Source organism: Orussus abietinus, unplaced genomic scaffold, assembly GCF_000612105.2.
Source record: "Orussus abietinus isolate OABI.00-Male unplaced genomic scaffold, Oabi_2.0 scaffold36, whole genome shotgun sequence".
NCBI classification, from domain to species: domain Eukaryota; kingdom Metazoa; phylum Arthropoda; class Insecta; order Hymenoptera; family Orussidae; genus Orussus; species Orussus abietinus.
Genome location: NW_019394241.1, coordinates 492,020 through 517,851, shown reverse-complemented (window position 1 = coordinate 517,851; position 25,832 = coordinate 492,020). Strand labels below are relative to the sequence as shown.

At 43.8% G+C, this 25,832-nt stretch overlaps 1 protein-coding gene and 1 long non-coding RNA gene across 2 annotated transcripts in view; both read right to left on the bottom strand.

The window, feature by feature from the left end:
- The window catches only part of LOC105703892 (natterin-4), a 138,792-nt gene extending 116,816 nt beyond the window's left edge, over nucleotides 1-21,976 (bottom strand). The window contains exon 1 of the mRNA XM_012432649.2: nucleotides 21,642-21,976. The gene's annotated coding sequence lies outside the window, so the exon portion shown is untranslated. The remainder of the gene's footprint in view (nucleotides 1-21,641) is intronic.
- Nucleotides 21,977-24,028: 2,052 nt separating this feature from the next.
- LOC105703839 lies at nucleotides 24,029-25,729 on the bottom strand. Its single transcript, XR_002762177.1, has 3 exons — nucleotides 25,515-25,729; nucleotides 24,687-24,950; nucleotides 24,029-24,068 (listed from the first exon to the last, which is right to left on the bottom strand). It is a non-coding gene; the product is annotated as an uncharacterized LOC105703839 (long non-coding RNA).
- Between the last annotated feature and the right edge of the window lie 103 nt (nucleotides 25,730-25,832).

Sequence of the window (25,832 nt, the reverse complement as noted above, 5' to 3'; positions counted from 1 at the left end):
AATGGCGGGAAAGTAATGGCTGCTGATGAAGCGATTCTTCGAAAGAAGTCGTTATTGCAGGTTTAGTCACAGAATTGCAGTGCCTCTACCCCGACACGTTTATTTTCCCATAACTTCCATGGCATGGAAATATATCTGGGAATCTTGAAAAGACGGGGCACCGTTTTTATACGCAGCCGTCGTTCGTCATGCAAGTCGTTGCTCGGGTATAAACGGTATGAGGTGCGTTAATAAGATACCTAGAAGAGTACAGGGAAACGTGGAGGAACCGAAAGAATACGAGAAAAGAGAAGAAGAGGGAAACAGAAGAAAATACATGCGAACAGATATCGACGTGCCTGCAATTCCAATCACTTCCTGTTATCGGTAGAGTCATGCGATCGCGATATTCGATATACCCAAGGAACGACCGGCAGAAATATAAAAACCTACCCGAGCAAAAAGGTAACTCTATAATACTTGACGACGTAAGTAACGTGCCTATAGATTTAATATAAAATACTATTCCCTCCTGCGTGTACAATAATGAAACGCGCAGCGCTTAAAAAACAGGAAAACGTTTGATTCGAAGCATAATTCGCTCATTGCGAGGATGAACAACGGGCAATGAACAGGGATTTGGATGAACAAGAATTACTTCCAAAGTTTGCCCATTTGTCTCGGAAGCAATTGTGCCCATAATTATGAAAGTGGTCTAAGTCAAAATTAAAAAAAAAAAAAAATGAGTTTATCAGTTATTTCACGCCATATTATTTCAAACGAAATTAATTCAATGTAATTTCGAAACAAAAAATATATGACTTAGACCACTTTCATAATTATGGGCACCATTGACGTTTACCTCTACCCTCGGGTAAATACGAAGCAACATAAATTAAAGACTCAGTTGCTAATTGTTAGTATAATGGACCTGGTACTGTAGGATGCAAGTACACTTTTTACTACCGTACGGAGCACTTCTGTTAAGCTACCGTGTTCTAAGTGCGTATTCCTTAATGTAGTTACAAAGTGGAAGCTCTTTTTACGACATTAAGTCCACGTACCGCTTTCGATCTACACAAACGCCACGTGTATACACCGTAAGTACTTGGGCGTATAGAATCTTGAGTAGGTCCTGAACACTCGTCGAGTTACGTCTCTCCCGAGCACTTAGGTCCTGCGGAATTCCAGGGAACTCCTCTCGAGATTCCTGGACCATCCCTGGGAATCGGTATATTCCAAGGACCCTCTGGAGAGGGCGACCAGTGTTTCCTCGCTCCACTTGTGTAACTATACGTTACCGGGTAACATGCCGAGTTCCCGGTCACAGATGGAACGAAACCCGACATATGAAACCGCGATACGTCTTCGTACATTACCATATTTCAGAGTAAATGGTAAATTATTAATTATCCTTAGTAATCAGGAAATCCCCTTGACACAAATATATTCTTATGACTACACGTTACAGGAGCATTGCGTAGGCGGAGTAAATTAGGTTACTGGGGTGACGGAAGGAAGGTATACGCACGTGTTTACTGAAACTATAACAAAAGAAACGGAACAATACAGTACGTGCTCGAAGAGTGGAAAAATAAATCCATTCCCGAGGAAAACTCCGAACGAACCATTTCGGATGAAAAAAGGGAAGCTTCTCCGCGTCGTGTCTTAAAAAGTAAGGCGCACATCAGCTGCGCCCAAGGAAATTTTCTAGACGTGGAAAACCCTTGGCTTTCACCAAGTGACATGCCTTGGCTTGCGACTTTATGTCGCCGGAAAGGCATGAGGACATGCGGATGAAAAAACACGGGGAAATAATTTTTATAAATGGGAAGTTTACCGGCCGAGAGGCCGGCTCAGTAAATACGAGTTGAATTAACACGTTTTCACGTTTCTCTCGGCAGCAAATAATCATTGCCAAGGCAAGGTACTTTCTGATCAATTCGGTAATTACTTTATTGCAGTATCCGGACAAATTTTGTTAATCCCACGTTGGAGTTTAATTCTCACGGCGGCGGATTATTTTCTTTGCGGCAAATGCAGCTGCTGATGGGATGGAATATAAACACTATTAACGAGTCCGTTTTCATTTGTTTAACAAACGGCTGTTAAAAAATAGAGATCAGTGGGTTAATGGTGTCAGCAATTCGAAGAGAGTCAATGAAAAGCCTTACCAACGAAACCACCCCTTCACTGAAAAATGAACAAGTGTTTCCGTGTTTGAAAGTATTTAAATGACGCATTTCCGCTTTCGAAATTTATTAAGTGTAATTGCATTTTCTTCGTATCCCGAGATTTTTAATCATGTGTATTTATTAAATTAAAATTTAAATCTTTAACATGAATAGTACACCACAAATTTAATCCTAAATGGATCAGATACCTAGGTCGTGCAGAATCATTTTTTTTCCTTGTCGATGCTAGATTATGAAATCATATCTTGCTCAAAACTAACAGGAATCTTTCCCTCTTATTCCCGTTATATATAAATAATATAAGATCGTGTAAACATCAGCTACGTACTTTATAAGATGAGCATTAAAAAATGTTTCAAGGAATTGATACGGTCATGAATGGTGAATAACAGCAGAGTCAAGGAACAAGGCTTCCGTTAACTGAAGCGGAAAATTTTATGCAACCTGATTCTGCCACGTACATAAGAAACCACAGTAAGTATAGCACAAGTGCATCGACTGACAATAAGTAAGTGACCACGGAATATGTTATATTAAACAAATCTTTTGCAACGCATGCCCTGTGTACGAAAATCCTCGGTTCATAAAAAACGTACTTATCGTACAAAAGTGAACACGTACACAAACATGAACATAACATTAACATCATATTAATTACAACATTCATAGGTGATCAATGAGACGACACCACTGCCGTTTCGACAAATGTCACAACGGTCCCAAACGCTACAACATTATTTGGTACCTATACAATTCGTAGCAAATAACATAAGAAGAAAAAAAAAGGACGCCTCATGTTACTTTCAGTAATTTTCTCAAAACAACGTACACCTTACCCCCAGACTCTTGACCAAGACCTCGGCACCATGATATACCTATCAGCCAAAATGTCATGCCGAGTAGAGTGAAAAAGAAACGTTAAAAAAGATATTATATGACCCCGGAATGGGTCAATTAGCGTTAATATCCCGGGTTACAAAAGTAACCCTAGAATACAATTTTGGCACTAGAGTGTGGGGTGATGGTAGTGTGTGCCCTGTTGTGTTTCGTCCCGGGTCTGCCTGTGTGGACTCGTCAGTAAGGCTATCAGGCAGCCCCTGCCTTAGACACCGAAAAATCTCTCCTGAGCGGGATTTGAACCCGATAGACTACATGGTATGAGCGATGAGCGTAACTGCNATATATATATATATGCTATGACCGCCACACAATTATCCTGAACCAAGATGTCCAGCCTTCCTTCCTCGTCTCTAGTTCCTTCGATCCGCCGTCCGCGGCCTTATCCTGCCACGAGACGATCAGACGTCAAGTTGGTCTCGCAGACTGCAAGGAGTCTCCCTCGTGCCGATCCTTGGACACTTTGGGCGCGGAGAAGTAGCGGGGAGGAGGAGGTAAGGAGAGTTTTCGCATGATCAAAGGGCCGGAGGTTGGCGGCGGAGCTCTCGGCCCGGAGTTCGATGCCAGACTGTGGGCCAGGGTCAACCACTTGTAGGATCCCACACGGCGACTGCAGTCCAGAACCGCAAAACGCCGGGGCTGTGCGGGAGGGGCCGACGATAGGCGGCGATACCCGGCGATACCCGGTTGTCCGTGCCAAACTCGTTGGGTCTCGACCCCTGTTCCTCTCCGCAGGCGTTTCCTACCGCTCGTGGAATCCTTTGCTCCGATGCCCTCTCTCCGTCTGGTGTGCGCCGGGCACCTAGCTCCGTCCTCCTTCGACCTGGCATTTTCTTCGGCGGCGCGCTTTCCGATCCGCACGCCACTTGAGAAGTCTCGGGCGCGACGCAGTGAGACGTCTCCTGGCGACGACGGACGCACCGCGTTCCGCGGATTCCGTTCTGCCCTCGGCTCGAGTGTCCGTTGCGAAACCGCGTCCTCCTTTACGGAGGATTTCTCTCGATTATCTGGGGTAAACGGTAAATCAGCCGGATAATCCGATTTTTCATCCACCTCTGGGCACTTCGTTCTAGTGACTTAAAGTCCGCGTAACGCGAATTGCGAAACGGGTCGCTAATGGAACGATGTTTTTATTCGCTGTTTCGCTCCGTACGTCTAATTGTAAGTTAAAATTTGTACAGATGACTACGAGAAGTAATCCCATTAAGAGGATCCTTCCGTTCGTGGGATTAAGGGCACGACTTCGGATGATGTTTTAGCAGGTCCACGAAACGAGAATTTCTGCTGGACCGTTGTTGAATTTTCTGGTCTTACGTAGGGAAATGGATATCCTGCGTTTATAAGTTGTAGGTATAATTCCGTAATTTAAACTTGAATTTAATGTCGTTCACGGGGTCACTAATTGGCATGCTAAGGTTTGGTTGAAGCGAGGATAGATACCGAGAAAGGAGACGGTGTAGGTGAAATTACAGTCGGGGCAACGCGAAACCTTATTAAACGTACATTTCGAATGATTAAACTTCGGTCGGTTTGTTACAATAGCTTACATCGCGTGACGTTTCAGCTTACAACGTTTATGTCGGGGAATCACTGGAGACGTAAGTGCTTCCACAACTGCGACACAGACGCATCATTGTGCAAGTTTGTACTAGTTAAACTGACGGCCGAAGCGGTCTTGCCAATGTCTACCACGGATATGACTCAAAATAATTGATGCGCTGGGTATATAGTCTCATCGTTAAGTAGGGGAATAAAGAAATGAATGATTACAACATTTATCCGAACACCAAATTCGAAGCAAAACGACTCAAAAGTTTCAGCCTATTTTTTAGACATGCCGTTTACGCGTATGATCAGACAGTAAATCAACCACTATGTACATACTATTTATTAATATCAATATCCCTTTAGTTGAACGGCGAGAATTTTCTTTAGAAGCAAAAGCAAAAGAACATTGTTTTGCTTTGAAAAATCTGCACTTTTAGCCACGTAAACATACAACTTGAAACGTATGCAAATGTTAATAAAATTGAGGGTACATTGTTTTCCAAAAAATGACAAAAATTTACTGTCAACTTTTCGGTGGGAACTTATCCCTGTATTTAACGTGTGAAATGGAATAGCTTTACGGTAATACAACATATCTGTACAGAGAGTAGTCAACGAGTAGAGCGCAAAAGCGACGCAATAACGAGCGGTAAGCCGCATACGGACCTTATCAGCCGCGCGCGAAATCAGCCGCGCGTTTCTGCCGGACGCACCGCTGAAACTGCCTGATCGTATAAATTATAATGTTAATTCGTACCTCTGGAGGTCTCTTGCGATATCTAAATCCGCGTATACATGGGTACACGTAGCGCAACCCGCACCTCCAAGTACTCCGCATCTACATACCACGATGCGGTACGTAAAGTCGGTAACCCGGAAGAAATATCCTTGGGGAAATTTAACTACCTAACACCGACATAGTATAAAGTACTCCCCGTCGAGCTGTGCATGATAATTACGTTTCAAAAATCGTTACACCGAAGATGCCACATTAAATTCGGTTCCCAAAGAAATGAACGACTGTCGGGGTCGATGTGACGGTGACTCGTATTCTTCTTTTCACAGCAATAATTTTAAACATTTAAGGTGATATGAAAGAGTGATTTTATACATACATAAAACGTGAAAGTGTTTATAAGATTTTTCTCCAAACTGGATATACCGAATTTCTTATTTATCCTAGACTCGAACCAAGATCCCATTTTTTGGTGAAGTATGAACCTTCGCGAGCATCGCGTTCTTCCTTAGAGACATCATAATTACATGCTGAAGGGGATATGGGACATGAGTATAAGCAAGGATAAACGAAAGAACCTCGAATCGAAAGGTACTCGCTTAGCACTTGTACATCTGCCATACGCGAACCTCGTTCACCTGCGAAAGACGTAACGCAAGGGCAGCCTCCACCTGTTCTCGCGCCTTGATTCGCTGAGACAATGATAACGATCTTCGCTCGTATCGACGAAGTCGCGATCGATCGACTCGTGCCCCGCGATCGAGACTAAAGGCAAGGGACTCTCCGCGAAGAATTCCGCAGTACGTGCAATCCCGCGGAAATTCCTATCCGGCGTCAGGACCGACGTTCGTTACGCGGAAATGAAATTCCGCACCCCCCTTGCCGTCCGGCGGTCGCCCCTCTACGCAGACATTTCGAGCATTCTAATCGTCGGCGTACGCGAACTCGAATTCGATTTTCTCCCCGGTGGGACTTTTTAACGACTCCGAGCGATGCCGAGGATCCAAGAATCCCATCCTTCTCGTCGGAAATTCAGGACCCCCCACGAACCCTCCTAGCGACGGCGCAGTCGTACCATGCAAACTGTATACAGCTCAGCGTATAACTGCGGTAAATTATACGTGTTTTTATTTTATTGCGGTACTAGTGTTGTTTGGTGGCCGCGGTTTGGTTTTAATTGAGGAAGTGTACGTTCATACGCACATACATACCAATGTGTAGAATATATACACACGCGTGGGTAAGAGGGCGTACGTGGTACACACAGTGGGCCTACTCCGTTATTTAAGAGCACTATTTTTAGAATTACTGGACTATAATTTATTTATGGTTTTATTTTAATTCCACGTTATGTTGTATCATTGCGTTTCATTTGTAAGCGTGGAACGTCATGAACACAATTTCGTTCTCTTTAGATTACTGGGTGGGACGAGCCTAAAGGGGAAATCCTCATTTTTTGTATGAATTTTACTTTTCGAGATTATATACCTATTGTAAGTTTCTCCTCGTACACTTTTGTATAGCACTTTAAAATGGGCTCCTTGTGTATAATAGTTTTTATTACTCTAGGTTATAATTTTATTATGAGTATTCTTGTTCCAATTGGGGTTTCTTAAGAATTTAAAAAAAAGAAAACGTCATTGTTCCATGTATGTCTTGTTCGGATTTAACTCGAATGACAATTGGAAAACCGGAACCACATTGCAGAGATACCGGCTTCGGTCTAAAGTCATGTACTGAAGTAAAATTCATTACCTCGAACAGGTCCAATTTGGCGAACTGAAACTGCTTCAATTTACCAAGCTCTATGTTTTCCTGATTTCGCAATTTTATTGCTGATTGCGTTGTTCAACTTAGTCGGCGCGGGCAACATTTCACGCAGCACTTATCGTTACGTTTTCGTATGTATGGTAAATAGAAAGCAGTTACATTAGAGCATTCCGGAACATTACGGTACATCCTGAAAGAGTTACTTTTGCAGCACTGAAACATTTACAATTACTCGTCATAAAGGCTCGAATCTGCATGGAAATGGAAAACGGTATCAACGAACACGTTCTGCCCATATCGTTTCAATATTTCATTTTCACCGCGTACAGTCAATGATTTATCACGAAAGAAAACGAAAATATGCGATATTTCTCGTGTATTGAAACAGACGCAGTCTTTTGTTAAATGCACAGATTTAATTCCATTCAGTTTCGAATTTAAATATCTAAAAAATTCGACTGTCAACATATTTAGATAAATTAAAAGGTGAACGGAGGCATGATTAGAGAACGCATAATGTAACCTTATCAATATAAATGTATCTATATCTATGTTACATAAGATAAGTATAATTAGATTGGTGTACAGACAACATATAATAATATTTATGAATTAATAAGACACGTAGGATTTGCATTGCAGTAAGATGCAATCTTAAATAAATATAAATAGGTATTATAAAATAATTCGTCCACGTTAACTACTCGTTATTCCCAGCAATTGTATTCACGTAATCACTGGTGTAGCATGTAAACACTAGTAATCAAGCATTTGTAACGATAATCAATACGCGTTTTAATAAATCCATTATCTCATAAGTCCTTAAAGTCTCACCTATAACCAAATGAAAGTACCAAACCACTTCAAATTGCACCAATTCAACGAATGGGAAGAGAAAACCAAGTCTCATTACATACACATCATGAAATCTACAAGAACTTCTACAAATTATGATACAAAGTACCAACATAATTATTCGACGCCTTCATTGCTCGGTTCGCTGATCGGTACGTTCTTCGACAGCAATAAAGCACTTAGAGAAAATGAAAAATAATTAAATTAATACCTAAAATCATTTTTGTCCATCCCACCAGACTTCCGTAAAACACGACGACCACCCTCCTATTGTTCTTCATCGCGTTCTTACCCTTCGCCTCCTAATCGAGCTGGGAAATAATTTACTCCCCTAGAATCACTTACTAGTTCCCAACATTTTTACTAATTCAAGCGGCGTGTTCTCTAGAAGTGCAAAGTTAGAATTCCTTTCTCCAGTCGAGCCCGATGCTCCGGATGACTTTTTAATTCGCGAAGGAAAGGAAGGAAGCCCCAACGTGTCCACCATCGGAAAGGCTTGCCAAACAATGAGCACTCGTTGTCCAGGGTGGACAACGTCCGGCCCACCGATTTTTAAAATCCAGTTTTGAGAAAAACGCGTTTAAAGTATAAACGCGTAAAAATGTTTTTCATTTTTTCCAAATTTCAAAGTGGTATAACCCCTTAAGGGCGCCGCGTTGGGTATGGGGATTGCCTTAACGTCCTATGCGTTTATGGGTCACCTTCGCGGTTTAGGGGGAGGAATGGGCGAAAAAGGCCCGGATCTCCCGTCCTTGCGGAATGCCGCGGACCCTGTGAAAAGCTCGTATTACGCGAGCACGGAAATTCGAGCCGGACGGGCCGGCGTGCTCGCGCTAAACGTCTGTTCCTTTTGGCCGTTGTGCAACGAGAGGAACGGTCACGCAGCGGCACGCACGACCGACAGCTGTCGTCGGCTGTGCGACCGGACTCGGTATACCCAAATGGAGGCCGAGGTTTTTCATCCGGCGTATCGTTATACCGGCGAAATTAAACGATACTACGAGACCCGATCGGGGGAGGAGCTCGTGGTTAGCGTCCCGACGTCTGGGGGAACGGTGCTCCTCGGGCGGAAACGGCAATCGAAATTACCAAATTAACCCGCGGTTCATTTCATCGAGCAGTTCTCGTTAACGATTTTTAACCGAAAACATGCATCATGGCTTGAGGTGGAAATATCTCATTAATTTAATTTGTGTATATATACATGGATATATATTTTCTTCCGAAGTACCTTCCTAATTGTTCCAGTGACACAGGTTCAGACGTAATTTTATATTGTTTATATAGAGGATTTCCAGCTCGTGAATTTTTTCCTCGTAACGATTTTTAACCGAAAACACGCATTATGGCTTGAGTTGGAAATATCTCATTTATTTAATTTGTGTATATATGCATGGATATATATTTTGTTCCAGTGATATAGGTTTAGACGTAATTTTATATTGTTTATATAGAGGATTTCTAGCTCGTGAATATGTGTAATGTGGGTAATCAGGGGTTTAATTCCTGCATACCTCTAACTGTCCTCAGAAAATGTATATCCTGTAAGGCCTTTTGATTTCTGTATCTTATAAACTTTTTTGTGGGCATATCGGTATACATTTATAGCACTAATGCGGAGCGATGCTTTATATGATGAGCCAATTAATTTAATTCACACTTGGACTTAATAAACCGTGGTGGTCATTTGACAAGTACGTGCCTATTTTCCTTATGAGAAAATTAAGTAAAGGTTCTGTCATCTCGCGATGCAACTAATTGCGCGTTGGAGCGGCTTATACTATCATTCGAGAGCATGCATACGAGTAATGTATCCAGTCTACAACTATGTAATGAAGACTCGGTAAAGCCAACTTCGTGACCATTAGCGAATAAGGTAGGCTTCCACTTGGGAACTTCGTAATAGAAAAGTTCTCGAGTTGCTTAGACAAGGGCAAAATGTGGAGCAGAAGGCTAGGTGGAACGCGAAGGGGAGACGAAGAAGGAGCCACAAACTCGAGGATGAAGAGAACCGAGTACCAAGGGAGGTTGATTTGTCAAAAAGTTTCGCTTCCTGCTGTTACTGCTCGACGTAAAAGAAATATCCCTCTTAACTCATCTTTATGCATCGACTTTCTACTTCTCCCTAAAAGTTTGGACAACAATTTAACTTCCGGAAGAGCGCTAAAACACATAGTACCTGACTTATCGCGCAGTGCCGTGGCCCAGAGAAATAAGTCACATGTTTCTCCCGAGTAAGGAACAAACGAGGACGAAAATTTACGTAAACTCCATGATCAAGAGAGGAAATAATCTCGCGCGGGAGATAATATTTGTCGCTTATCTGGAAACTGGACTTTGTTTGCATATTTTAGTCAGGACCTTCTTTATAGCTTCCATATTCACATTGTTCGGAGAAAAGTTTCACGAACGATTGACTCTTTAAATGCCACTTCCACACCCCCTTACCTACCCTATCATGGGAACGACCACGTGCGACCCGCCTCGATGTCACCGTAACCACGTGCCTATCCGCGAGTAGACCATATCCCCCAAAAAAATCGCTTCAATTCCCTTAATTCCATTCGAAGCACCACGCGTACCCAAATCTTGAAGGGGCGCGTCCACTAGAAGCGCGCCAAGCAATCCTCGCCGGCGGCGGACCCGGTGCGAAAACTCAGGAGCCGGTAACCCTGGGGGGCGTCCCTCCGCTCGGATCGGCCGGTATCCGAAATCCCGAAAATCGATCATCGTCCCGGAGACCGAGGGGCGGGAGACGAGGGCGCGTACAATGGGCAGGCTGGCCCTCGCGTGACTCGCGGAAGGGAACGTTCCAGGGGTCCTGAGAAAGTTTCCAGCGGCGGCCCTCTTCCTCGACCGACGGCGCTTCACGGTTGAACGTACCGGCGATAACGGTGGTGAGGCCACGCCGGTTACCTGAACGTGCCTAAGCACATTCCAGGTCTAAACGATCCCCGTGTATCCTCGACCTGCTCGGCTCTCCGGAGCCCGCGACGTCCGCCCGCTCGCCCTGTCCTCTTCCGGCCCGCTCGAGCCGACTCTCCCTTTCTCGCTCTCGCAAGCTTAGGGGCGCCGCCGAGCGCATTCCACGCCTAAAGGATTCTCTCGCCACCTCGGCAACGATCGAGGTGGCATTCCGTGTCTCTGCCTTTTCCTCTTTTCTTTGCTTCCTGCCCGAGGACACCGGATGTCGGCCTGGATGGGAATGAGCGGTCGCGTCTCGTCGAGAAATTACCTGCATGGGTTTTTATGCCCGAGGGCGTTTATACCCTCTTCCCTAGGAACTTCCCTGAGCGTGGGTGCGTCTCGCGGACGCCTTCTTCGAGACCGCTGCGTCCTCGAAATCGTCTCTACCGCGCGGAAACGTCGGTTTGTCGAGCAATGGTGCTAATGCTCGGTTCCACCAACCTCGGTTAATATCATCGATTACCTAAACCTAGGTTTATACCCTCTTTCCTAGGAACTTCCCTGAGCGTGGGTGCGTCTCGCGGACGCCTTCTTCGAGACTGCCGCGTATTTAGATTAGGGTGATCATTTTTTATCACAATATTGTAACCACATTCACTCTATTAAATTTAACGACAAAGTTTGCAGGTGTTATATTAGCAGGCTCACCGAGCTATTTACATTCAAAAATGATTTTGATTTATTGTTTATATTGAAAAAGTACATTTTCTCCGTGAGTATTTAGATTAGCACGGTGACGCGATGTAGATAAATGAAATCGTAATCGTAGAATATCGTTGCAACCTTCTTAACTATAAACAATATGAATTATTTCCCTCGCTTTAGTTTCGTCAAGTAACATCGATATAAAGGATGATAAAGAATTAAAAGGAGTGCACTCCGTCGTCCCAAGTTGAACGACATTACCGCTCGAGGCAACTCGAGACCTCATGTACTCTTGAATCCGGAACTTCAGCCCCGGTTCGACCCTTCTACGGACAACGAGTTCTTAAGAAAACTTCTCCGCGAGTTTCCCAATCATCCGTAATTGCCTCGCACGACCCCTCGGAGAAGATGGAAAAGACAACTCAATCCAACACCGGACCGCTTAGACAAAGTCCAATCGTAACGCGTCAAACCGTATTAAAGTTCTCCACGTAGCCCATTGGATAACGATAATTAATTCCGCATTTATTAACCTCATTACTAACTCTAAGAAAAGTCACCGTTCAACATTTCACCCGGAAGGGGGTTTAAAGTTACACGAAACGTGAAAGCACCGCGCCGCATTAGGTGTAAGAAGTCCAGGACCTTTCTTCCAAACCTCCAAATTCAATTCCTCGAGGCGGGTCCTTTCAAAGTGATCCAACCACTTTGAGCGATTCCGTCGCGAGTCCTTTGTAAGCGAGAAATCTGCGAAACTGCGAGCGCGCGATTTTAGAAACATCGAAATGTATAAATTCCCAAGTCCGAAACGTACCCGACGAAAGCCCAACGAAGCGATCGGTCGCGAAACCGGCAAAGGCAAAAGCACGGGAATGGGTGCAGGTCGCGCGAGGAGGAGCCCGAGGAGGAACCCAAGGAAGAAACGAGAGAAATACGAGGTGGAGTTAGGAGAGCGCCGATCGTCAGAGAGCCCGGCGCGGCGCATTCTGCTTCCCATTCCATACCGATCCTTCCCAGAGAACCCGCACGACCAGTTCCCTCCTCGGGAGCCTCATCCCTCCGGCCGGGCCCTCCCGGCGTGGCGTCCTCGTCTTTCCTCCAGGATTCCCATGCCCCCTGTTCCCCGGTCGGCGCGGCCGGGTCCTGCGAGAGGGCCCTCCTAGCCCGCATCTAACGGTCTCTATTGTCCGTGCCGAGCCCGGTCCCATCCCGAGGGGTCCCCGCCTCCCGAATTCTCCTCCGGGATGTAATGTCCCTAGTACTTCCCGAGCACCCTCCTTAAGGTATTTCCGAGGGCCCGTGGAGCCCTCGCGAGAACGAGCCTTCTTGTCGCGAAACGTCCTCCGAGGGTACCTCGACGTCCCCAAATTTTATCCTATCAAAATCTCCATCAACTAATCGTGGTTTATACTCCCCACCGTATTTATCGTTACGACGGCAATTCCGCTGCCATAAGTTACTAAGGTGTTGCGGAGACAAATGGATACTTTGATATTTTTTTTAATGGGAGAGGAGGAGACGTATGAGTCAGGAGCAATTTCTTTGTATTGACGTAAAATGTGAAAGGCACGCGATTCGGTATTTTTCAACGAGACTGCGGAACGTGTAATTAGGGATAGAAGAGGTCTGCCAAATTTAAATACGAATGTACAGTAAATTATTTCTCTGGGAAGCATTACCGCTGCTGAACGTCTCCAGCGCCTCCATCGTTAACGATCCTGCGCGTTATTGTCATTTTGATGATTTCGCAACGGTAATAATCGTTTGTCGGTTTATCGGCACGTAAACTGGTACAAGGTATCGGTGCCATTATCCTAAGTAAGAAGCACGGGCATCGAAATGCATGCACGCGGTTATATGAATCCAGAGCACCGCGCATTGCGGTCCGCCGAGTTGCCCAGAAACTCGGACAAACAACGTCGCCTTCCACAAACGGCAAGAGTAATCCGCTAAGATGCGCAACATTTCGTATCGCTGAGAAGTGATTAAAAAAAGATGAAGCGGTAACGCGGCTCGATTTAAGCCGAGAGGAGAAAAACGTGCAAAAAAGGCCGAACATCCAAATACCCGCTGCGAGCTCTTTCAACAAAACGTCCCCAAAACGAAAACCACAGGGCGTATATTCCTCCCCAATGATTAGAATAAAACCGTGAGCACCTTAACCATTTAATCGCGCAAACAAAACATTGAAATCCAAAGCCGAATGTTATCGCAGGAGTTTAAGTTACCTGACACACGCTCCACGCATTGTCCAATTGAACGCGCGAATGCCTTGCCTTCTTGCCCTGGTCTCGCGACATCCTGGGGCAAGGCATTTGGGTCCATCAGGGTGCATGGACTACTTACACGTTATTAAGTAAATAAGGTCTTTGAAAGCATAGATGCGCAAACAAAATATTGAAATCCAAAGCCGAATGTTATCGCACGAGTTTAAGTTACCTGATACACGCTCCACGCATCATGTCCAATGGAACGCGCGAATGCCTTGCCTTCTTGCCCTGGTCTCGCGACATCCTGGGGCAAGGCATTTGGGTCCATCAGGGTGCATGGACTACTTACACGTTAGATAGTCCCGTGCATTAAGTAAATAAGTTCTTTGAATGCATCGACGCTCCAGGAGCAAGTTCCTCGAGGTCTCGCGCAGCAGCAGCAGGGTAAGGAGTGCGCGTTCGGTCGGCTCGTCGAGGTCGGGACGTCCGGTACCGCGTTCTTAGGCGAGAGATAAATCCTCGGGGGGGCCGTCGCGGCCGCAGCCGCGGTCGCCGTTCGCCCGAAGACCACCATCGAAATCGCCGGCAGGACTCGCTTTCGAGGAAAAACGAAAGGCGCGCGGGTGCGAGGATCCCTTCCAGGCCGTCCCGGCCGGTCCGGTCTCTCCCGCCGAGGAGAGGCTCGGCCGGGGAGCTTTGTTCGCGGCGAAGGATGCTGCAAGCTGGACCGCGTCTCCTCGGGCCCGGGTGAATGGAATGTAGCTCGCTGGGTGCAACGGTGCGGGGGAGACAGCGCAGGATGGGAGCAGCGCAAGGCGAGATGCACCGAGGGCCGGAGGAGGACGGAGAGACGCGCCGGCCACGGGAGGGACGGAGAGGCACCGACCCGGGGAGATGCGAGCCCGCCAGAAGGAATCGAGAGGAGAAGCGCGACGGACGCGGCCGGACCTAGGGAAGGAGAGGGCCAGAGAGGGGGGCGGAAGGAAAAAGAGAGAAGAGAGGAGGAAAGAAGAGGAAGAGCCGCGCTCGTGTGAGCTTCCACGAAGAAGACCTCCGCGGCCTCGGAGCGTCTCTCCTCCGCCGCGAGTCCCTCGGACGATATTACGGCCTAACTTCGTATTATTGTGCCCCTTATACGGTGCCCCGTCGTATATCACGTAACGCGGTGCTTCGTCTTTGCCTCTTCGAGCCTGCCGGAGGGTGTCGGCTCCGAGTCCGGGAAATTTCCTCGCCCTCGGGGAAGAGGCCTACCCTTGGTTTTTCGAGACCGAGGGTTCTCTCTTTGGGCCGACCAGGTAGCCCAAACTTGCGGGTCCGCTTCTCCGCGAACCTGCATGGAAGGTATACGACGGATTGCACGCGAAGGGCCGTGGAACGAATTCATGCCTCCATGAGGAGAAACGAAGGAAGTACTCCCTGCGCATTCTAAGATCCCTAACGTGGTTTTTTGCATCATCGTATGCCTTGCTTTTGGTTTTATCGAGGGTATCGTTACATTCCTTGAATTTAATATTAGGATACTTTGCAAACCAGTACTAAAGACAATGGATACGTTTCTAGATTTAATTCAGTCTGTCTCCTGATATGACAACTATCGTGATTCGCAATGCTCGATAAAGCTAATGTAAATGTTCAAAAACAGAAAAACACGGTTATTAAATTTACCCTTCTTCTACGGAATTTCCTATGAATGTTTGTATTATAACTTGGACGTTTTTGTCCCAGGCTTGTTTATAAAAATGTATTGGAAAGGCTACCAAAAGATCCAATGGAAGACGTCGATAAATCGTTTCGAGGTCGAGAAGATCAAATTTGAAACCCGCGATGGTTAAGCACTCGCGCTACTTGTGGGGCTACCTAAATCCAACGAATGATGAATGGTTTTCGAAGGTCCAAAGGACCACCTCGAGATAAATCATTGAAATAAATGTTATTTCTATCGGCCATGTCCCTGTGTAAATACAACAATAACGGGCTCGTGACGAGTAAGGCATTTCTTTATGGCTTAAACTTTCTCTTGTAAGTCCTTTAAGTTCAAATCTTTTAATATCCTTCAACGGAGATTGCTTCTAGAATCTATGAGCAAATTCAATGATCGATCGATCACGCGGAAAATAAAGCAACAACCGATAAGGAGCCTCTCTTCGAGGCGCGCTGCGTTCTCGAGAAAGCAAATTTCCTTGATAAAGAGTCGGGAAACGCTTACTAAAGAGTCTTAACCGCTTGCGATACGGAGGATCAAGAGGGATTCGTTAAAGTCCTCCGAGGAGTGGAACTCCCGTGGAAAGGGAAAGGACTACCGATGTTGATTGAAAACCTGTTTCATCGGTAATTCAGCGTCTGGAAAAGCATCCGCAGACTGAACCAGTTTTTCCTAAGCCATCTCCCTTGACCCAGACACGATCGACCCTCAGTGTCGAAATTTGCTGTTTACTAATCAGCGGAAGCAAAACTTGGTCGATACAAAAAAACGGTGAAAAGAATAAAAAAAAAATCATAACTACGTTCCTACACTTACAATTTGAAAGAAACACCCACCAACGTAAATCTGTCTTTACTCCTATAACATTCACCTTACGAACGTACTCTTCCTATTTATCACGATTTGTTTCAAATAAAGATGCTAGCCTATGAAAACATTTATTATGCTATTCTCAATGTATAATTACATACACTTGAGTGCACGAGCCTCGACGACAAAGTTTCCAAGAAACGATCCCCGATAACAAACACCTTATCAAGGACCTAATCGTAACTCCAAGTTTACCTGGCTGCATAATTTCTTGTCCCTCGCAGCCGCTACTTCAGATTACGCACATCCCACCTGCCCCGTCCCTACAAAAAGCCTGATTATTCCCCCGACATTTCGAATCCACTTCGCGCCTGGAGATACATTTCCAGCCCAGCTGTCCAGAATTATTACGACGTGTTCATTGTCATAGACCCCCGTTTCAAGAGGCAGCGGAGAGTCGCAAACGACAGTCCATCGATCACGACGGCGTCAACGGCGACGGAGCCGATAAAGTATTCCGGGATCGTTCATCGGGACGATTGGGAAAGGACGAAGGAGCGAGAACCCGAGAGGAAGTCGCAAGGCCTCGTTTCTCGAGACGAGCACACGAACCGAACCCTTTGAATACCTTACAGGATTCGATAGCGGGACGTCGGGGAGACATCTCTGGGACATCGGAGCCACGGCCTCGTTCGCAACCACCGGTTGCTCTTTGAGGCTAAGCTCGAGCTTTAGCTTCGCCACCTCGAACCTGGCATTCGCGATTCCGTCAACCGCCGGTTTACGTATGCCGAGGCACCCCGGAAGAAGGTGTGGCGGTCATAGCAAATATATATTAGAAGTTCATCCTTCGACACGGGCCTTCGACAGCCCAGCAGTTACGCTCATCGCTCATACCATGTAGTCTCTCGGGTTCAAATCCTGCTCAGGAGAGGTTTTTCGGTGTCTAAGGCAGGGTCTGCCTGATAGCCTTACTGACGAATCCACACGGGACGAAACACAACAAACAGGGCACACACCATCACTCCACACCAGTGCCAAAAACACAACAAACAGGGCATACACCCCATCACTCCACACTAGTGCCAAAAACACAACAAACAGGGCACACACACCATCACTCCACACCAGTGCCAAAAACACAACCAACAGGGCACACACACCATCACTCCACTCCAGTGCCAAAAACACAACAAACAGGGCACACACCCCATCACTCCACACCAGTGCCAAAAAGGAGTCCTTAAAAAACCCCCCAGAGCTGACCTCGTTACGCAAGATAGGAAAAATCGTCGACCAAGAGGGCGATAAGCACGTCCCACGCATCCGCGACTGTTCCGGAAGGAAGACTGGTTCTAAAGACGGATTACGGTTTCGCGTCGGCGATAAGAAATCCGCCGGACAGCGGATTTCGGATTACGGCTTGCATTTAGAGGCAGAAGTAGGTTAAGCTGCGATGATGGGGAACACAGGAGGGTAAACATTGTTTGAATGGAGGACATGTTATTAATCTAGGAGTTGGGCATGCAAACTGCTCAATGTCTCGGTACTCGTATCGTTCTCTTTAAATTTCATACTCATGATTTTTATTTACTGATGATCAAGTGAACTTGTAATGGATATTATCGAGGTCGTTTAATAGGTATGTCTTTTATTTTCGAAAGTAACCCCTTGTCGATACTGATTTACGTAACCTGGCCGTTTTAATCGATTTCATCGGGGAGTGAAATATTTACTGAACGCGTTTCCACAACATCGAACCACGGTGACCAAGACAAAGGACTGTAGAATAGACGCGAGTTGGGAAATAAGAGGTAAATAAAGTGTGTAAGGTGAAAGACTGCTACGTCCTGTTACTACGTGGATCAATCCCGAGGGTTTGCAATATCCGAAACGGAAGTAATTACTCTCCGAAGAAAAGAAGTAGCACGTTGGAAAAGAGGATGCGACCGATCGAGGAGGATCGATTACGGGCGTTTCACCTGCGGTTTCCGGACTCGGCGGCCGCGCATATCGAATTCTCATTTCGACACGGCTTCCGGTTGCTTACGCAGTCGCCTGCTCCAGCCGTCACTTCCGGCAAGGAAATTATTAACTGGACACCCGTAGAGGCAACAGTTCGTCCACGCTTTAGTGCGCGAAACTAAGTTAACGTTTGCCGACACGTATGCCGTCTGGCTCTCGAAACGAGAATATGTTATACAACTCGCAAAGTGAAACCCACGTCGTCGATTTGATAGCGGCCTTAAGGAAATAATAAAGCAACAGCTTTATCAGATACTTATTCAACGGGAATACGCGATTTTATCAACGGTTCGGTGTACAAGCCGCCCCTAATTAAATACTTTCCTAACGAAACTGTGGAAGGAATTACACTCCAGAGAAATCGGTGCTAAAGTGGACTTCAGGATAAAATCGTAAAAGTTGAATAAATGTTAGACGATGGTATCTTTAAAACGGTTACTATGACGCGTTGACCCTCTGCGATGTTTTGGAAATATTATATATTTTGTCATGAGATTGTGGAAGGGATATAGCGATATGTCGTAAGGGTGGGAAATTCTTATCGCGGGGTGATATTTCTTTTTGAGGTCTGTAATAAGAGGCAGAGTGATTAATACCTTATGTTGGTTTTTACAAGAGTACATTTTCTTACACGACGGACTCAATTATTCTGCCGAGGTCGCACGGTTGTCTCGAAGGAAAAGAACGGTCGGTGAGAAGAAATGAGCTTCCACGACGGGTGAGAATCCTTAAGCTCGGTACTCTTTTTGCGCTTTAAGCTACAGATCGTGACAATCCGGTGAAAAATGGCGCGATTAACATAAATTTATAGTAAATTATTCACCTCGGCATTTCTTAATTGAGACTCTTCTTCTGTTCTCTTTACAACATTGTTGAGATTACAGAATTTTCTCCCTTTTCTCTTTCATTCCCCTTATTTTCTTCTAGGATGTTTTTTGGGGCATGACTGATGATACGATGTGATAAGAAGAATAATACATTCATTAGGGCAAAATGCACATTTTTATAATACACCGAAATCCACATCTTATTTTTGCACCCTCTCTGATTACAACTGGTTGCAGTAGAATTTAAAAAATTCTATATATGCATGTATGTATAATAATATTGTACTAGCATTTGAGTACTACTAAACAATTAATCCGGATGGTTCCAGATTTATATTAAAAAGTTCTATTTAACATGCTGATTAGATACTGAATATCCTGGTGAATTTGCTGTTTCAATAATTTTGAAATTTGAAATCCCAGAGAAATTATTTCTTGATTAGTTGATCAAAAAAATAGTAGTAACGATGATTTATATTTCATCTAATTGAGCTCATGTTTCCGCAACAATCAATCACATTTATAAACCTTGCGTCGACTCTTCTAATCTTAAATAGAAATAGTTTATAAAATACAGATGCGTTTTACGTTTTTTATACGACTTAGCGAGCATTTGTATATAATTGTCTTCCTGTACAATTAACAAATATCTATGCATTAGTGTTAACCTGTTTCATAATTATCGCGTTTGAATTTTCTTGCATGAAACAAAAACTGGCGTTATGGCAGCAATTACTGCTTCAACGTACATATGTATGTAATGAATGTAAATAAATCAATCATCTTTTGTACTATTTCTTTTTTCTTCTCTTTTTTCACCTCCGAGGGTTTATGATTGCATTAATATGAGTGCACTAACGCATTATTAATGTCCTGAAAGATCACTGCAATTTATCTTTTTAATGCCAGATCGATTAATACTTAATTGCTCCCACCTCCACCTCCCCCTCTATTCTTTCTTCCGCTTAGGAAGGTTTCTTTATTATCTATCCTCTATTAACTAAGTGCTCGTAATGGTTCTTAAACACAGGAATGGTTTTAACGGGGTTTAAAAGACATTATTTATGCAGAGTGAACCTTACGTATATTCCGGGATTAAAGATAAACGAGTCGACTCTGTCACCTAGTAAATGTAAAATGTAAATTCAAATATATATCGTCTCTTTCTTTCATAGCGAAACGTGTAAAAAGTTAAGAGAAAAAACTGATTTGCGTAAATCTTTTTTAACAGACATTTACAGATATCTAAAATACGAAACATTAAAAAAATAATATGAGATTTATTTCTTTAAATTAAAAAAAAAAACTGTAATGAAAAATAAGCACTAAAGTACAAAAATACTATTACGTATCTTCTAGTACATCTTTATCGAATAATCGTAAATGCTGTGGTCCTTAGCGTAATTAAACGAATGGAAAGACGATGGCTAAGGTATCTACTTTCGACATGAAAATGCTCATAGAGAGGTAATAAAGAGGGTGTAAATGGCAATTTGCTATACATTGTCCTTTTAATGCAATGTTCTTACGGAAAGTGCAACCATAAAATGCCATAAAACCCCGGAAAGCTCGGCAGAGTGTGTAATAATTGCTCCTTCCCGTGTTATAGTGCACTTCGTACGTACTACGAATGCAATTTTACAGATTCACTTGGTAACTTAGCTGCGAAAGAGTTCTACAAAAGAGACTAAGAATAAGTTACCGAGGAGGCGCGCAATCGACTGTCCTTAGCGTGGAATTTAAATTAAGCTGTGAACGTTATTGTTCTCTCTGTAAATTAAGCGTGGAAGTTCTTGCAATAAATTATTCATCCTACCCACAAGGTGTCGTGCCGTGATTGTTCGTCAAGCAGTTCGGGGAAAATTGTATTCTTAAATTAAATCAATTTCCGATCATAACGTTTCGCGACGCACTGCGAGAAGTCCACCCATATTTTGACTGTACCTCTGTTATCATATTTTCTTGAATTGATGTGAAACCGACAGCTAATAAAATCAATTCCCTTATTACGATTTAAGATATTCTATTGGGTCGAGCCATAAGTTCGTGTCGTTTCTTCGTCGAAAAAGTTAAAAAAAAAAAAAAAAACTAAGTTATGCCTCAAGCCAATATTTGTCGACCAAACCGGTGCAGAAAATAATAATGGTAACAAATTGTCGCCGGTCAAGATGGAATTCTTAACGAGCGGGTGAGATGAATATTAATCGCCACATTGCCGAATCAGAATCTTCTCGAAGATCACGGTTTCTCCTAAAATACCGGAAACGTTTCGTTAAGCTCGCGTCGTAACGAGTGAGCAACGAAATTTGCAACTCATCATGGCTCGATTTCTCCGCTCGGAAAGAAAACACAATAATTCAAGCCGGCTTGCTTCATAAGTAAAGAATATTATTGCTTACCTTTAAGTATTGGGAATTAAGGCGTAAAAATAGTAAACGGGTGTTAAATTAACGAAAATGAACATTAATAACTCACCGGTATACTCCTTGTCGCCGAGCGCGAAGGTAGGTTACATCCGAGCCGACCTAACCTCACTTTCCCCGAGTCCCGCGTGTTCCATATCGGGAGATTCTCTTTCAAAGACTCGAAGGCGGCGACGACTATCGACCCTTTCACTGAGGACGCATTTGAGGTTACGGTATCGACTTATATTTATGACATCACGGGAATAAACGAAAGTCGCAAGATTACTCTTACTCTCGCCCGACTCCAGCACGAGGGGAAACCAGTTTGTTATGCGTTATACCAGCTTCGGATCAACGATCCAAGTGGACCCGAATTTTTGCAGGCTGCCGTTCCGAGAATAGTCGAGATCAAGATGGAGCTGCGGTCGTTAAGATGGCCGCCGGAGTACCGAGGCAGACGTATAAATTGCACCAGACTGCAAATTAAAACACTCGCGGTATGATAACTAATATTAATCGCCGAAGATCGCGCCTGGTCATTCTCTGGGCAGGAATAACGTATGAATCCCACGGATCGAGTATCGAACTTAGCCATTGGGGGCATTCAGAGGAGACAACTGTTGAGTTTAGCGCTCATCTGCTGGATGGGTACGTTCACTCACATGTTTACCGATCGGACGCCATTTTATGTATCACAAATTTTCTACGCTACCTACGCTCAACGTGTTGGGTAGCTCAAATTTAAATTCAAACCGTGTAGATTCAAGTTAAAGAATCAAGGATGGCAAATTAAATGAATTATTACAGTGAAATGTATGAAGTAAACGGTCTTACGATGTAGTAGAGATATTATTGGATTTGCTGGTACTTCATCAATTCTAATGAATAACTATAGATCTTGTACTTCCATATTTCTTTAGAAAAAAATAATACACGACGTACATGTACTGTAAGCACTGACTGCTAATATAATTATATTAATTACATTAGTAGTAGACGAATAAGGAGGTTAGGTTAAAAAACACTGGATCAGCAGAAAATCGCAACATGATCCCAACTCATCGGTAACCGCATTTCTCCGCCGAATGCACCCATTCGTCCACGTATTCGTAGACTTTAGGAACGAGGATTACGCTTTGGGATTACACTTTAGGAACGGTGATTCCGGCAATTAAACTCAAGCTTTATGGCGCGCACCTAAATGACGTTACTCAACGCTTAGGAAAGTTTCTCGGTATGTTGCAAATAAAGAATGTGGCTAAGATTTGTTCCCTAAAAAAGTTGACTCTACGGATACAGGTTCATCCAAGGGGTGGACCTTTAATAAAAATCATTTAACGAGGGTACTTCTTAACATTTACATACACGATTTCCACCGACGTATAAAAAACTACATAAGGCTATGAGGATTCTCACTTTATTTTCTTAAAATAATAAAAAACTCGATAGGGTTTCACGTCAAGTACATTTCCAGGCGGTAGTCCAATACAAGTAACTACGTTCCACGCTGAACCTTAAACTAGGAATTTCTAAGGATCATTAATTACCTCTGCCAAGGATAAGCGACACAGGAAACGATCCGCTTAGTCGAGAGTTCAAGGCGTAGATTATTAAATTCGGAAAAGTTTCACATTTGGTACATGAGACAGGAAGTGTCTCCGAGAGGGTGACACGTGTCGCAGCCGTCGCTCTCTTTCTCGCTCTCGCTAGTAAACTCTTATGTAGTCAACTGGACTGGCAGTCTCATGCCGGAATAACTCTCTCGAGGTAGGTCGGTATCTGCGATACGAGTTGGAAAGTGAGACAGCTCGAAGGCGATACCGAGGATGACGGTAATTTCCTATCCGAGGTTTAATTTACGCGAGTCCTTTATTGCCGGCCGCCTCGGCGAGGAAATCGCCCGGCTTAACCCGAAGCCGAAGTCGAACGCGACTTGGCGCAAATCGGGCCGCAATCGCTTCCACGAGTATGCACTAGATATTTAAATGAACCGTAGAAAGTCAACCGATCGCGACAGATCGATCGAGCGTAAAATCGGCTTGGTAATTTAGCCGTGCGAGGTATCCTTGAGCGAGGAGGGACAATTGGGTTTCCGCGCGAGTGCCTGGAGGCCGTCTTAAATCGCGCCGCTACTTAACACTAGGTTTACGGGCGTTTTATATATACCTAATTTCTACGAGCATCCGTCAAATTGACGGGTAAACGAAAACACGGATTTTCTTTTAAAAATCGACTTATTTAAATTAAGTCTGAATTAAACAACGCTAGGCTTTACGTTTAAATGAATTATTAATAGGTAAAAAGTCCTTTTTTAAAAATTATCACGGAAATTATTGGAATGCTCGTCCTCTCATCCTCGGAGTCGGAACTAGAAAGAATGCGCATCCTTTTCTTCCTACGACACCCTTTCAAGAAGTTTTCCTCTTCTCTATCCGAAGATCCTTCTATTTCTCCACTTTCAATGCAAACTTTCACTCTCATCTTCGCCTTACACTCTCTGCAACGAAGCAAATATATATGGATTGTTTATGAAATTAGCTAGTCCGTCAATTTGACGGGTTTCGTAGAGATACGTATACTACATACAGATTTTAATAATTAGAAGGCTTAGGAAAAAATAATTGTGTGTACAAATTCTTTGGATGAAATGATTAATTTACGATACAAAAATGGTTAAAATTAATGCTATGGTCTTTTCGGTATTTCTTTTCGAAGTTTAAATTCCGTCAAATTGACGGGACCCGTAAACGAATAAGAATATTAATAAGAATATTAATGGTTCAATTAAGATGTATACCTTAAATTGGACCAACACTCACATAAATCAGTAAATTATGTGGCAAAATAACATTCAATGTGTCTTGTATTTTAGATGCCAAATACATTAATTATGATTTAGGCGGTATATAAATAGATTAGATCAAAATGAATCCGTTCATTAAGGAGTTACAAGCAAATTTGCTCAGAGGGTTCAAATTATGAGACTCTCCCCTGCAGCCGGTACAAACATAACTTTATTCTTTAATTAATTGAGATTAAAATGCATAAAATCGAGTGCACAGAATCTACCATTCAACGAGCGAGAGTAATGTTTATGGAACTAAATAAATCATACCTTTCGATGAAAACGTTCGATCTTCATTATCGGAACATCGATATCTGCCCTTTCGTGGAAAATGTGCTGCCCTGCACTCCATCGTTGGTATAAATGTGGACTCAGGGCATTTCGTCCTGATATCTCTTCGGACGCGTCGTCGTCGATGCTCCTCCAGGGAAAAGACACATCTCGCTGATACTCCCTCGATTAAATTCGAACTATAGGTGCGGCATGGGGAGGAAGTTTACGAAGATCGATCAATCCCAAGACAAAGCGACGACACTACAGATGCGATGTGATACAATCAGATGACATTCGTGTGTTTCGCACCTATGCATTTGCGCCATGTGATAGAAAAGTATCAAGCAAAAGTAATGAGTGAGTCATGAATCGGGTTGTAATACCTCCGTCGAAGTACGATAAACCTGATCTGACTACAATTTATTTTGAATTTCTTTTTTAAACGATGTATAAGCTCCGCATTATTAGAACTGAATCGCTCATTTTCCTCACGCTACTGGTAATATAAATCATATATTGTTATTAATGCATATTTTATATAATACACGCGTTTAATTAATTTAATTGTTAATAAAATAGTACCATAGTTGGTATATAATGTGAAATGTAGGATGTTATACAGAAGGATCGTCTAGCAAAAAGAATCTACTCGTTACGGATGTCACGTGCTAGACTCGTGTGACCCTCCTTGGAGTAAAAGTGATAACTGCAGGCAACGACACTTCAAGTTGGCCTTAGTTGACGTGGTTGTCAATAAGAAAGAACACCACCTGCTACCGATGTACTCGAGAAGGCAAGGCACAGTTTTCTTCTACAGTTACTTACATCGGTACAGTAACAGCACGGGGAGGATATCCAGCAGGGCTGTTTTATCGCATGAAGTACAGCGAGAAGTATCGTAGCAGTTCGAAATGGTTTCGTTATAACATAGTACTTCTATAGTAGTATTGCTGTAAACGGAAACTATCACTTCATCGGCGTAACGATCTCACAAATCCATATATCACGTTCTGTGACTATCATCCCTGTTGTCACTATTTCTGAAACGAAAAAAAGTTATATTCTACTGATTTTAGTTGAGGTCACAATGTGAAGCATGGATACTATCGATAATATTAATATTTCATTGAATATACGTATGTA